Below are 12,829 nucleotides of genomic sequence, written 5' to 3' on the forward strand. Positions count from 1 at the left end.
TTTATCCCAGTCATTATACACAGTCCCTGCAGTACATGGTCAGTCTGTCCTGTTCATCACGGGAGACCGCGTAATCCTATAAAGGGGTTAAATAGCTTTAGAGAAAAGAGAACTCTGGTTCGTTCCTTCGCTACTGAACTCGCCTTAACTAGAGAGCCAGGCTGCATCCCTTACCTTGCATATAATATATAGGTCTACTGCCAGACAAGAACAGCTAACATGCTTTAAAAGCTTCCAGAAATAAAATATTGCATTGTTAACTCTTCACACGCTGCTCTGTTGTCCAGAGATCCTAGTGATATTTCTCTATTCTGTCCCATTTTTTTAAAATTACTTTAGGACTTTGTGTGTAAGCATATACAGTGGTCGCTCAAGTTACAATATTAATTGGTTCCAGGACGACCATTGTATGTTGAAACCATTGTATGTTGAGACCAGGACTCTATGGAAACCTGGTAATTGGTTCTGAAGCCCCAAAATGTCATCCAAAAATAGGAAAATGTGAGAATTAAAGATAAATAAGTAGATATCTAATATAGATAAAGCAAATCATTACATATAAAAGTAAGAAAGATTTGCTGGGAGCTGTAATCACTGTCTATGTCAGTGTTTCCCAAGCAGGGAGCCTCCAGCTGTTGCAAAACTACAACTCCCAGCATGCCCGGACAGCCAATGGCTGTCCGGGCATGCTGGGAGTTGTAGTTTTGCAACAGCTGGGGTCACCCTGCTTGGGAAACACTGGTCTATGTAGAGGACAGGAGCTTCTTCAGGATCCTATACAGTACACAGTGTCCTAAAAAAGTAATGGAGTCGCCCTCACCTGGTGTCCAAAGGAGCAGCTAAGCCTGGTACAGGTAAAGTGTACAGAACATGTAATACCTCCCTGTACTGTACGGGGCGCTACCAGACACCAGTCAGTGCATACACTTCAGTAATACAGGTAAAGAGTACAGAACATGTAATACCTCCCTGTACTGTAGGGGGCGCTACCAGACACCAGTCAGTGCATACACTTCAGTAATACAGGGGTTTTACCAGTGAATGCCCATTTTGATTGGTCGGTTCTTCCAGCCATTGACACGTTTCACAGATCTGGACTGTCTGTACATTGTATGTTGAGTCTGGTTTCAACTTACGATGGTCCAGAAAAGACCATTGTATGTTGAAACTATTGTATCTTGAGGCCATTGTAAGTTGAGGGATCATTGTATGACTTTATCTTAGTGACAATTAATACTTGACATGTCAGATCCTAAACATTAAAGAAAGAGAAAATACATAGTTCAATTCTTTTTTACATAAAGCTGCTTAAAACGTGACAATTATTCGGAGTCACAGCTCAACACGCATGTGAGAGTAACCCTCAGGCTTTCCACACTATGTTTGTGGTATACTTAGCTTACAATAGCGTCAGATTATGTTATAGGATTGCCTTACACAAAAAGAAACTTTAGGAATGTTTTTTTTTCTTCTAATTCCCATAGTTTAATGCGATGCCTGTATTTGGAGCTAACTATATGACATTCACCTGAGCTATAACGCACCTTGACACATGCAAATGACAAATAAGTTAAATGTACCCATTGTTCCTTTTCTTTGTTATTTTTACTATACAGTAAAGCAGACTAATACTATAGCATCATAACTTTCCTTGTCTATCTCCCACTGGAAATAATTAGTAAACTCGCCAACATCTTTCCTCTGGTGATGTGAAGATGACGTGCAGGACAAGTGGAGGAGTATAATATCTATGTCAAGCATTACGTTATCCTACATCCAAATTCTTTAACCTTTTCAGGTGCTAATGAAGAGGTGTGTAACCCATTCTATTCCTATGATGATGGCCTAGCTATGGCTCCTGTAACTGTAATACATAGAAAGCACATCTATGTCTACTATGTGTGACTAAGACTAGCAGATGAAGCATATAACAAAAGGTCACAACTAAAATACAAATCCCTAAGGCTTGGATAATGGGCCACCTCATAACATTTCATCCATACACTGACATTCTCTATCTTATTGCACTTGATAGTGTAACACTCACGGAGGTAGTGGATCCACTGTACCTGTGTTGAAGATGACATGGGCCGTACCAGGGAGCGGAGTCTAAGGTGCCGCTGGTTTTCACCAGAGCCCACCGCAAAGTAGGATGGACTTGCTGCTGCATGCGGCACCCAGGTCGCTACCCCTGGTATGACTTGTCCACACAGGCTGCTGAGATGAAACGTTGCACAGGAAGGATGAGGCAACTCGTAGTAAGGAAAAGCAGAAGGTCAGGGCAGGCGGCACAGATGTGTGGTCGTTAAATGTAACAGGAGGTCAACAGGCAGGCAGCACAGAAGCAAGCTCAGGTCATGGAGCAGAAGGTGAGAACACAGGCTGGGCTAAGCACAGTAACGCTTTCTCTTGGGCACAGGGCACACAAAGATCTGGCAAGGGGTTGTGGGAGGTGCACATACTTATAGAGAAGGGACAGGTGCAAGCAATAAACAAGGGCACACTGGCCCTTTAAATGACAGGATGCCAGCACAAGCACGCCCTAGGAGGCGGGGGCGTACGTGCCGGGGAACAGAAGCAGCAGAGAAGCCAGCAGGAGCAAGGGGTAAGTGACGGCCCGAGATTTGCATGCGGGCGTGTCCCGCGATGCGAATCCCGGACCCGCTGGAGGAAGGAGGAGGAGAGTGCTCACGGCCAGAGTGAGTGGCTGGAGAACTCGCCGCAACAGATAGACTTTAACTGCATAACATCTAAGTGCTATTGTGACTAGTTTTAGTATGACTGCTACTATTAGCATTAATGCTGTGCGGCTTTAAGGCTGTGTTGAATACAACGTAATCACTGTACAGATTACAATTCAATGTTTGAAACATTATGTGCAATATGTACAAGAAGATGCTATATTAACCCATTCTCTATAATTCCATACATACCTTCTTCCCTTTCTAACATAGAGCTTGCCATATCATATTCATGTTTGTGTACTAAGGTTTCCTAGTTAAAACTGGTTTTCATATAATAGGTTCTGTCTATAGCACATCATTTCCATGTTTTTGGTTGGTATCTGAACTGTCCACATGACTCAATCCTTTACACTCAACTATCTGTCCACTTTTCATTACCCTGATCCCTTAAGTTACAATATTACTTGGTCATTTCATAATCAAATCATTGTATCTTGAGACCTTATCTCTATAAAAAAAACTGGTAATTGGTTCCAAAGTCTCCAAAATGTCATCCCAAAATAAAAAACTAAGAATAAAGAAAAATTGCAAGATTACTAATAGATTAAGCAAATTAATCCTTGCATATAAATGTGAGAAATAGCTGCATCCCTTTATACGTAGAGGACGGGTTCTCTCCAGGGTCCTGTTCAGTACACACAGTGTATCAGAGATATAAGTATGGAGTTGCCATCATCACTCCTCAAACGGAGCAGCTAGACCTGGTAAAGAATAGTATAGTACTGCATTATACTGTAGGGAGGTGCTACTAGATAGCAAATCCGTGCATGCACTACAATAATACAGGGGTTTTACCAGTGAAATGCCTGCTTTGATTGGATCTTACAGCCACTCATACAAGCCACAAATCAGAACTGTTTTTGCATTGTATGTTGAGTGTGGTTTCAAGGCACAATGGTCCAGAAAAGATCCTTGTAGGCTGAAAACATTGTAACCTGAGGCCATTGTAGCTTTATTTGCTTTATTTGTATCACTGTATTTGCTACACACATATAACTTCATTTATCCAAACTTTTTCTAAGTATTTAGAAAACATAAGGAGAGGCAGTACGGATTAGGCACTTACTAATCTGTGTCATCAAACCATATACATATAAAAAGGGTATTCTGTCAAACAACTTTTTTGAGCATACTGCCCAGAACGCTTGCATGTAAAAAACAAAAAAACAAAACAAAACTGGATTTATCTCCCACCACTCCCCCCATGCCTATGGTATCCTGCTTCCGGCCTCCGCAGCAATCCTCTTCCTGCTTCTTGTCACACTGCGGCTCAGCTAATAGCTGGCCATAGCGGCAGTGGGACCTATGGGGCCCTGGCACCAGGAAGAAGGAACAGGAAGAGAATAGCTGCAGAGTTTGGGAGCAGGATACCAGAGGCACCAGGGGAGAGGCCGGAGGTAAGTACAGTTATTTTATTATTATTATTATTTTTTTTTACATGCCAGGATTCTGGGCACAATGCTAAAAAAAAGTTGCATCCTGGAATACCCCTTTAATAGCCAATAATGTCTTAATATGGACATAGTAGACTTTGTGTGAATGACTGTCAATCCTGACCTGAAATCTAGCCTGACGTTTTCTGGTTCTATCCCTTGATAATGTAGGAGTCACATATTTAAGAGACGTCCATTCAATCAATAAAGCTTGGGTATAGTTCACTATGTCTGTCAATGGACTCTAAACACAAATAGGATTACAAACATTGTAATAACAGGCATTTGTTCTTATCCCCTTCCAGCATCATACACGTATTCTTACTAAGTCCTGTGGCATCATATCATTTCCAGCACAGTGAGAATGTCTGCCTGGATTAAGCATCTGAAAATCTATACAGCGCTTCTTCATTTTAATCACTGTCCAGCAGGATCACACGGCAATAAGCATCGTCATTGTGAGCTGTTACATTCTCTCGAGAGACAGATTAAATCCCTTCTCCAAACATGACATTATCATTTACTGCGCTCTGTAAGATCTATAGTGTTGACACTGCAAGCAGCCTCTTTCCTGAGGTGTAATCCATTTAAACGTTTTCCCTATCCCTAGATCAACCAAATGCTGCTCACTCATGTACATATCTACACATCGATCAGGAGGAGCACTGTCACTAACAGGTGTCTTTTACATCATCATAATGATATTAATGGCTACCACATCAGGCCTGTAAAGTGCAATGGAAACAAGCAAATTAAACCATGCTTCTTCATTCAGTCGTATTTTGGTGCATATTTCCACAATACTGTACCATTAAAGGGGTACTCCGGCCCTGAAACATCTTATCCCCTATCCAAAGGATAAGGGGATAAGATGTCTCACCGCGGGGGTCCCGCCGCTGGGGACCCCCGCAATCTTGTGTTCGACACCCACCTGTTTGAGCTGCACACTGCGGTGCCAGCTCACAAACAGCCGTGTCGACCACGGGGCCGGAGTATGATGACGTCACGACTCCGCCCCCGTGTGATGTCACCCCCCGCTATGCAAGTCTATGGGAGGGGGGCGTGACGGCTGTTTGTGAGCTGGCACCGCGGTGTGCAGCTCAAACAGGTGGGGGGCGAACACAAGATTGCGGGGGTCCCCAGCGGTGCGACCCCCACGGTGAGACATCTTATCCCCTATACTTTGGATAGGGGATAAGGTGTCTCAGGGCCGGAGTACCCCTTTAACACAATATCCTTGTGACAGTGCTTGCTAATTAAACTATTTCAGGGTTCAAAGCTTATTTCTAATACTTTAAGGGAATCTGTCAGCTGTATATGATACAGTCACTATTTTTCTGGAGCTGATGATGTTGGCCAGAATCTTTTTATTTTTCAACCAAATGTCAAGGAGGTGGAGCTCAGCTGCTCAACTGCTCAAATGCCATAGCCTGGTATTCCACTTTGCTTGCCTTGCCTCCCAGCACCTCCTTGACTGAAGTGCAGAGCTCCAGACATAAATCAAGGAGAGGCTGGGAGATGAGGGACAGTGAAGAGGTGTGCCAGGCTGTGGCATTTGAGCACCTTAGCATCACTTTCTAGACACTTGAAAGTTTGCAACATCTCCAGGAAAGGTAAAGTTTGCTTTAATAACCTAACAGCTATCCAAAATGTCTGTAGTGCCGTAGAGGCTACGGATTCCCTTTAAATGTTACTTGCATAAATGCAGCTAGCATAGGGTTTTACTGACAGCACGGTTACCATATATATACAGGTAGATAGGGAAGGTGATCCTGTTCCTAACACTTCTTAAAGGGTGAAAATCAGTGCAGCTGTTCTGGAGATATTCGTCTTGTTGCAATAGAGGCGGCTTCTGCTATTCGCTAACTGCTTTCTCCTGCTCGCTCAAGACAATCACCACGCCCGTTTGGCCAATGACTCCACCCCTCTGTATATATTTATCCCCTCTTTCTCAGCATGTCCATGAAGAAAATACCATAGTAGCAACAAGGCTACACCGATTTTCACCCCATAAGAAACACAAGAAACAGAATCACCTGCACTGTCTACCTGTATATTCAGGTTAGTGCGGTTGAAACTGTTAATTTCCTTTTAACCCCTTTACGACAATTGATGAAAAGGTACGTCATGGTGCGGTGGTACTTAGCGCACCATGAAGTACATTTACGCTCTGTAATGACCGCGAGCACTGGACCGATGCTCCTGTCATACACGGCAGGTCCCGGCTGCCATCAGCAGCTGGGGACCCGGCGGTAATTGCAGATATCAGCGATCATGCTGATGTCCGCCAGTAATCCCTCAGATGCCGTGATCAATACAGATCAGGGCATCTGCGGCAGTGTGGTACTTAAAATGGATGATCCAGATTGCCTGCAGCGCTGCCACGGGGTTCCGATCATCCAACATGGCAGCTGGAGGCCCCCTCCCCTGCCTCCGTCTGTCTTCCAGGGGTCTAAGATTGAGCAGAACAGAGCAAAAAGATCGCCGATAACACTGATCAGTGCTATGCCCTATGTCCAGCACTGAACAGTATTAGCAATCAACTGATTGCTATAAATTGTCCCCTATGGGGACATAAAAAGGGTTAAAAAAAAAGTAAAATAATGTGAAAAATCTTCTCCCCAATAAAAATTTAAATAGTCCCTTTTTCCCCATTTTACCACCAAGAAGCGTAAAAAAAATAAACAAAAATAATTGGTATTGATGCGTGTGGAAAAGTCTGAACTATTAAATTATATTGTTAATTATATTAAACATGAAAACAATTTTTTTATAAAAATTTTTTAAAAAGTTAAATAGAAGCAAAGGTGGTACAGATAAAAACTACAGATCACAGCGCAAAAAAAAGGAGCCCTCATACTGCCCCATATACGAAAAAATAAGAAAGTTATAGGTGGTCAAAATAGGGCAATTTTAAACATACCGTATATACTCGAGTATTAGCCGTTCCGAATATAAGCCGAGGCCCCTAATTTCACCCCAAAAACCTAGGAAAATTTATTGACTTGACTATCAGGCTAGGGTGGGAAATACATCATCCCCCTGTCATCATCCAGACCCCCGTCATTAACACCTCCGTCATCATCACCCCCGTCATTATCACCCTCATCATCATCATCACCCCGTCATCATCCCCCTCGTCATCATCCCCCCCCTTCATCATCACCGCCTGTCAATCCCTTCGTCATCATTCAGACCCCCCTTTTGTTTTCTATTCTCCTCCCCAGTTGTGGAAGGGTTAGCTGGTCCGGGCCGTCCATCTTCGTCCATCTATGCTGCAGGGATAGGTGGGGAGGGTTAGTCGTTCCGGGATGTCCATCTTTACCGGGAGGCCCTCTTCTCCGCTCGGGGACCGTCACGGACTAGTGACATTGCGTTGACGACAACGCGCAGGGACATCCGTGCGCAGCAGACGTCCGCGACGTCCCTGCACGGTGGCGTCAATGCAGCGTCACTAGATCGGGGCCGGCCCGGAGCGGAGAAGAGTGCCTCCCGGTGAAGATGGACAGCCAGGAACGACTAACCCTCCCCACCGGAAGATCCCTGCAGCATAGATGGCCGAAGATGGATGTCCTGGCTCATCCCCTCACAGATAAGCCAGAAGCGTTTTTTGTTCACTCGAGTATAAGCCGAGGGGGGGCGTTTTCAGCACAAAAAATCGTACTGAAAAACTCGGCTTATACTCGAGTATACACGGTACAAATTTTGTTAAAATAGTTTGAGATTTTTTAAAGCAATACAATTATAAAAAGCATATAACATGGGTATTATTTTAATTGTATTGACCCACAGAATAAAGAAAAAAAATTTTAACGGTAAAATGTACAGCGTGAATACAAAACCTTCCAAAATGTGCTAAATTGCGGCTTTCTTTTCAATCTCCCCACATAAATAATATTTTTTTGGTTGCGCCGTACATTTTATGGTAAAATGAGTGATGCCATTACAAAGTAAAATTGGTGACGCAAAAAGCAAGACCTCATATGGGTCTTGTCGGTGAAAATATAAAAGATGCTAGGGACGTTAGGGACCCACTCTGGATAGGTGGCCTTGACGTGGCGAGTGGGCTTGTACTTTTTGATCAAAATGTATACTAACAACCTGTTAGTTTTTGATATTATGCTGAGAAGCAATCAGATCATTATACAAGATTGTAGATGTGCACCATGACAGCTCTTCTACCCGAATTCACACGAAAATATAAAAGAGTTATGATTTTTAGAAATCAGGTAAGGAGGAAAAAATGAAAATGCAAAAATAAAGTTGGCCTGGTCCTTAAAGGGATATTCCAGGAATTTTTTTTTATTTGACTATGCTACTGGGGCTGTAAAGTTAGTGTACTTCATAATATAGTGTCTGTACCTGTGTGTGACAGTTTTCTCACAATTCTTCTGTGATTTTAACCTCAATATTAATTTTTAACAGCATACAAAATGACTGTTGTCTCAGATTTTTCTCAGGCTGCAAAGCAGCCGAGACCTGACCTCACTAGTCAGCTGATGACAAGGAGCCTGTCTGCTTCAATGGGTGGAGAAAGATCAATCTGCAACTAATGCAACAGATGTAGGCACCCTGATTAAAAACCACAGGTCTTTTGAATGGATCCAGCTCATTTATGTTTCAATAGGTGGGGTGGCTGATGTGTGGGAGGGAGGAAAATGGAATTATGGGATTTGTAGCCCAAAAAAGAAAACTCAAGCAGGAAATACCAGTTCACAGAAAACTAGCCACAGTGTTTATGGTAATCTCACAACTCAGCCATTTAGCCCCAAGACCAGCGCAGATCCTTCCTAAGCATGTCCAATACTGTCTTACAGGTACGTACTAAAATCACCTTATGCTCGATAGCCCCTTTAAGGCCAAAATGGGCTTGGTCCTTAAAGGGGTACTCCATTGGAAAATATTTTTGTCCAGAGTAGGAGCAAATCCCCATAGAAAACTTATCCTGCTCTGGACAGTTCCTAAAATGGACAGAGGTGTCAGCAGAGAGCACTGTGGTCAGGCAGAAAGGAAAAAAAAAAAAAAGAACTTCCTGTGGATCATAACTGGAGCTGATAAGTACTGGAAGGTTTAAGATTTGTTAAGAGAAGTAATTTACACATTTGTTTAACTTTCTGTCACCAGTTGATTAAAAATTTTTTTTCCCAGTGGAGTACTCCTTTAAGGGGTTAAGTGAACCAAACTTGAGGAAATGCCCATGGTGCTGGAGTGCTGGAAAGAAATGTGACTGTTGTCTCCACCTGGTGTGTCTTGTATTGTAGTATAACTACAAGATGAAATGTAATAATAAGAATAAGGATAAGAATTCAATAATAAGAATGACTGTTTCTGAAAAAAATATGATCCTTTGATTTCTCCAATATAAAATAAAACATACAGCCTGCTATAGTAATAAAATATCAAAATACACTATATACCGCCAGTCTGCCCCCTTCTGTTTACTTGCCTGATATAAAACCCACACAGCTCCGCCAATCACTGCCCTCAACAGGACCCTGCAGTGTGTTCCGAACATCACCAGCAGGGTATAAAGAGGGCATCATCCAGGGAAGTAAACAGAGGCAGCAGGGAAGATGAAAGGTGAGTATAGTGTATTTTGTTATTTTATAACCATAGCAGCTGCCAATATATATTGAAAGACACGTTTAAACATTATTTTAGGTTTTTGAAATCATGCAGTTGTGTGTGCAGTTATAGCAACATATATATATATATATATATATATATATACATATATATAGATATATATGTATATATATATAGTATATAAATACATAGTAGATGTTAGCAATGTATTCTGTTGTTATTCAGGGGTTATTTCACAGATTTTATCTTTCATGCACTTTATGGAGTTATTAAATGTTATGTCCTAACTTGCTTTTTTTCAGTGAAATTGTTAATAGTACTTTGGTGATGTGATCCTGCCATGTAGAGGAAAAGCAGAATGGGGTATACAATAATTTTGAGGGGCCTGGCACACCCATTATTGAGAGAAATATTAATGGACTAGCAAAGATATCTAATCAATAAAGAGATGGCAATGGGACATGATGGCATGTGAGAATGTTTTGCAATCCTCTACCCTGTACCTATATTCATTCATGCATTCATTCATCTCTAACTGAGACCAAGAAAACCGTGTTTTCACCATCCAGTAGGATATCAGACACCTCTACATTGCCAGTTATCTAGAAAAGTTTTCCATTAACCAGGTACAGTAGATACTGGCTGAAGAAGTGTTCCAAGAACAAGCTATGCATATAGTCTTTTAAATTACAGTACATTATAATGCCATGCTTTTGGAATGTTTTAACTGATGGTTTATTCAATTTAGTAATATAAAACAAAAGACAGACAGCGCTCCATAGTGTGATACCGTTGTTGCACAGAGGAATTAATGCAGGTGGATGTTGCTCTTACCACAATGGGTTACACTCCACCAAGTGCAACAATGGATTAGGGTGTAGAATATGAATAAGGTGTCAGCAGCCACTCCTCGTCTCGTCAGATATAGCCCAAAAAATAGTAGAACTCCAGATACACGGGCGCTCAACAACCAAGTAGCAGGATAAAATGTTTATTCACCCATAATGCAACGCAGCCTGATGAAGCAGCTGTGCTGTGAAACGCGTTGCATTATGGGTGAATAAACATTTTATCCTGCTACTTGGTTGTTGAGCCCCCGTGTATCCTGTCCACACCTTTGGAGTTCTACAATTTTTTTGGGCTCAATTTAGTAATGTGATTAAGGGCAGACAAATATTCAAAATGTCAAGTACCTCAAGCCATGTGTGCCTCCTTATGAGTGTTACAAAACAAGCAGATCACTCTTTTATCATAGAAGAAACCCTGCATCAACCCTATAATTCAAGTTATGCATTTAATTAGCAGTAAAAATAGAGTAATTTTACAACAATTTCTATCCCGATTTTATGTTTATGCAAATTGTGGAAAAATGTTGCTATTTTTACAGAAATTTGAAAAATTTGTAGTGGTAAACGCAGCATCATTTAAGTGATATGTGTAAACACAGCCTTAAAATACTTAAATGGACACTATCAGATACAAAAAGTTTTGATATGTTGTAAAGCATGCAAAACCAATAGGTTTTGCAATTTCTTTCATTAGAAAAAGCCAGTCAAACAACTGCCCCCCCCCCCTCTGCCTGCTTGGACACATACTCGTCCTGCTGTGTCCATGCATCATCCCCTATGTCATGGACACACTTCCTTGATTGACAGCTGTGAGCACAGGGCTCACAGCTGGAGGAAAAATCCTCCCACTGTCAGCTTGTGTCCCGCTCCTGCCAGTGAGGACAAGCTGGGAATTGTAGTTTTGCTAATGCTAAGGGAGATGTGAGCAGACAGCATACTGAGGGAGGGGGGGGGGGAGACCTGCACAGTGAGGCCACAGTGAGTGATATATATATATATATATATATATATATATATATATATATAAAAATATTTTGTTGGATCTGACGGGTACGCTTTAATGAATTTGTCCCTTTCAGTTTAAGGGAATTTTAAAGCTTCAGCATCACCCCGCCTTAAAGTATGACAATACTGATTATCATACGAAAAAACTGATTAAAATACGACCCTGTATATTATCTCTTTCACATACATGTAGAGTGATAAGGTAAGAAATGCATTTGAATTTTTTCTTGTTCCATGATTTTTATATCTTTTGTCATTGTTGATAAACTAGCAACCATCCTGTCATGTGCAATATGTTGTATTTGTCTTCTTCAGTCGAAAAAGAATGACACACACACACACACACACAATAAATGCAACTGAATTCAAGATTGCATACCTTTAGAGAATTGGTCATTTATGTAACGTTTTTAGTGAGCAAGCAAAACACATTTTATTTATTTATTATGGGATTCATAATTAAGTGTATGTTATAACAAAATAGCACAATCATAAATGAAACATAGAATAAAAAAACAGAGCAGGATGCGCTCCGTAGTGTTATATCGCAAGGTATATGGGTAACGCAGAATGTGAATTTGCGCTTCCCAAAATGGGTTGTACTGCGTCCAAGTACAACCATGGATTAAAATGCATATAGTATGAAGTTCCAGCAGCCGTTCCATTACCTTTCACAGACAAAGATCCAACACAATTTCCTCAAATATAGGCAGAGTCAGAGAGACGCTTGAAACCAAGGTGAGGATAAAACTTCTACTTTATTCCCATAATGCAACGCGTTTCGCGGAGGTTCCGCTTCATCAGGCACGAAACATGCCAACAACAAAAAATAATTGTATTTTCCTCCTTTAGCATTAAAGGGGTACTCTGCCCCTAGACATTTTATCCCCTATCCAAATGATCTCTCCTGCAGCACCCCCGTTCACCAGCTGCACGTAGCATAGAAAGCTGGATAGGGGATAAGATATCTAGGGGCAGAGTACCCCTTTATTGACAGCATGTAGTCTTTTGTAATAGTTGTCTATAAGGCCCAGCATTTTTGTAAGTGGTATAGCTGCCCATTTGTCTTGGCAAAATGCCTTCAGGTCATGCAAGTCTTTGTTCGTCTTGCTTGAACCGTCTTTTAGATCTTCCCACAGTGACAACTTCACTTTTTTCTGTTGTAACCACTGGAGGGTCAATTTGGTCTTGTACTTGTACTGGTCATTGTCAT

Source organism: Hyla sarda, chromosome 5 (genome assembly GCF_029499605.1).
Source record: "Hyla sarda isolate aHylSar1 chromosome 5, aHylSar1.hap1, whole genome shotgun sequence".
NCBI lineage: Eukaryota > Metazoa > Chordata > Amphibia > Anura > Hylidae > Hyla > Hyla sarda.